The sequence below is a fragment of the Helianthus annuus genome, chromosome 4, assembly GCF_002127325.2.
Source record: "Helianthus annuus cultivar XRQ/B chromosome 4, HanXRQr2.0-SUNRISE, whole genome shotgun sequence".
NCBI classification, from domain to species: domain Eukaryota; kingdom Viridiplantae; phylum Streptophyta; class Magnoliopsida; order Asterales; family Asteraceae; genus Helianthus; species Helianthus annuus.
Window position 1 is genome coordinate 192606708 of NC_035436.2, and position 3161 is coordinate 192609868.

Here is a 3161-nt window from a genome sequence, read left to right on the forward strand (position 1 = left end):
TCTAAAAACTATATACAATATCACTTTGACCCCCTTGACTTTCTAATGCGTTTCGTCAACGTTCTACGTCACGTGAGTCGGGTGGTGCTAGAAATTCATGTTTTTATTTTACGTTTTTTTTTCACAATTTTGGTCGTTGTTTGTTTCTACTTAACATGCCCCCCCCCTCTTCCGTGCTTGTAGCACATTAGTTCTACGCCCCCTCGCTGCAACGCGGGGGCTGAATACTAGTTTATAATGTTTTCATTTGTAATGGTGAAGTTAAATCCGTGAATAAATCCCAGTTAAATTAAATTGTTTTTTAGGAAGTTGTAAGTACAAACTAGGGATGAGAAATTTTGAATCAAATGTCTGTATCATATCGATACTGTATCAAGACCGTACCAGAATGGTACTAACTGAACATACACAGTACAAAATTTGGTTTTAGTTTTAACTTAATTTTGATATCCTATTATGCGATACGGTACCAGTACAATTTCATCTCTAGTACTTAATGAACCGATAATCATGTGATTTGAGCACAACTTACTTATTCCGATCCCCTCAACCACCCCACACACACACGCATAATGTGTGTTCTTTGACTGATAATTTGTATTTGCTTAGTCTATTTGAAAGACAAACCAGACCCATCTCCATTGAATCCATATAACCGCATCTTGGGCTCCTTTCGTCGCACCATCCTCCATTATCTCCACTTCTCATTCTCTCGCGAGTATAACTCCGGTAAACCTCACTAAATGCAAGCCAGACCCATAGACGCTTGCCACCACTTCTGGTCCAATTAACGACTTCTTTTTTAAGAATTCAGGTAACAAACACAATCTATGCCTATAGCATAGATTATAACTATTTTTTTTCTGCTTACTTCTTTTCTTATGTTGTCACAATTCTTAAAGCCCAGAGAAATACCCAGCTCAACTTGTAGCCATTATACTTGTATGTATACATATAAAGTTTTATAAAAAAGAGTTTAATTCAAAAAATAAAATAATTATGACTTCTATCAATATTTGTTAACAGCTAATGTCTGATATAAATGGAACATATAACTTTTATAAAAGTGTTTTGATTAATACTAATTCAAATTTTTTTTTAATATTTTCTAAAGACTAAGGAGACAGTGTTGTTAAAATCTTTGCACTATTAATTCAAAATTAAAAAAGAAAAACGTTACATTTAAACTATGGATAAAATAAAATATAATATATTATGATTAAAAAAAGGAGACAGTTAATTACTTATCGAATAACATGATATGAATGCAACATATAACTTTTATATATACTGTTGGTTTCAAAAATTATAACTTGAGGTCATCGAAGCAATTTATATGCAGTAGATAAAGTCAAATTAACATATTTATATTTATCTTAAAAAATATAATAAACTTTATAAATGAAATCATATTGATGCTAAATTTTTATAGACAAATTCATAACAAGCATGAGGTATAAGAAGACTTGCCGAGCATACCTTAAATGGTGTCTTGTTCAACATCATCCATTAAAGAAAGTTAATAGCATGTCGTGTTCTTGAGATTTAACATGTAAGTTTTGAAAAGTTCAATTTTATAATGTTTTTTTATATGGATTATTGGATTTTAATAATCCTAAGTTTCATCTATTGGTCGATAATAATCCCAATTTTAAAAATTCCTTCCAACGATCCCAACTTGTAAGAATTTGGCCCTCATTGATTCTTTTCTAACATAGGTGCACTTAAATCAATTAAGGAGTCTCCAGATGTACTTGAATCTATGGAGTAGACCAAATTCTTATATGTTTGAAAAGGATCAATGGGGGCCAAACCTTTACAAGTTGGGATCATTGGAGGGTATTTTTAAAGTTCGGATTATTATCGACCAACAGGTGAAACTTAAGATTATTAAAATTCAATAACCATTTTTATATTAATACTTCTACACCTACTGATGTGTAAAATGTTTGAATAAATTTGAAAACAGGAAATTAAATGGTCAGACTAACTCAATTACACACAATCTGCAAGTGTATCGGTCGTGATATAATAAAGTCGGTAAGACCGAGTATCAATCCAAGGACATAATGGCGCGTCTCTCGATACTAAACCGATATCGAGTCATAGTCTAGTAATATTTAGTGGATGTTTGGATTTCTATTAACTAGAGCAAGTACGAATGCAATTACGAAAGCATAGCAAGCAGACAGCGAATATAGGTGAAATCAGGTGCTGAGAAAGTAGCTACCTTGACAAGAATTATGTTAGCTCGTTACAGCTCTCAGGATTGGATAATTAGATTTGGCTATCAGAATCTTAAAATACAATAATCTAGACCTAAGACTGGATCGTAGATCACTCTCCAAACATGACACAATCTAGTATCTAGGGAAGTGTGTAAAATCACTTGTCTAGGGTTCATATCACCTCTCAGTCTCTCTAAACGAATTATAAGTATCCTAAATTTGGATATCCTCTTGTTACCACCAGAAAAGTACATCAAGGAAGTATAAGAGATGTAACGGGTAGTGAATTTAACAGGTTTCTAACACAGGATAACAAGGATGCTAAAGTTCACTACTTTGGAAACATCACATGTATTATGCTCTGATAACCTTGTAAAAATGCTTATGACAATGTAATGCGTGTTGCATCTCACTAGTTTTTCTTTACACATTTATACTTAGATCCATAAAAGTTCGGATTTTTCTATAGTATAGCTGACGTTTATACCAAGGTTTGGGAACAAGAAGGTAATACTTGCTTACCATACGCAGCTGTAAGTATGATGACCATGTTGTACAAGTTCAAAGAAGATGATGACACAATTGAATTGTCCCCCCAGTCTATGTTCTTCGGTGACATGACATTTTTATCAACCTTAGAGAGCATCTTACGCAAAAGGAATTTGGTCTGGAAAAAGTTGGGCTCCAACTTGTGAATGAATTCGCAACAAAGTTTGATTATGTAAGCATAGAGAGATACACGGTTGACGGTCTTAGGGTGTCTGAGAGATATAGAGTGATAATTGTAACATTTCATATTTTGTACTTTCTATATTTAGAAACTTGTATTTGTATTTCATTTCTAATCTTTTAATCTGAGACTTCGATAATAGTGGAAATCCGTATTTATATAAATCGTATTAGAATCATACTTGTGATATGTGCAATCAATCG

General features: G+C 32.8%; 1 long non-coding RNA gene across 2 annotated transcripts; it reads left to right on the top strand.

Moving 5' to 3' along the window:
* Window positions 1-543: 543 nt before the first annotated feature.
* LOC110935196 lies at window positions 544-2885 on the top strand. 2 transcript variants are annotated; one of them, XR_002588940.1, is made up of 3 exons: window positions 544-814; window positions 1433-1552; window positions 1970-2885. It is a non-coding gene; the product is annotated as an uncharacterized LOC110935196 (long non-coding RNA). The 2 variants fall into 2 exon arrangements; XR_002588939.1 differs by having other exon boundaries at window positions 1433-2885.
* The last annotated feature ends 276 nt before the right edge of the window (window positions 2886-3161 follow it).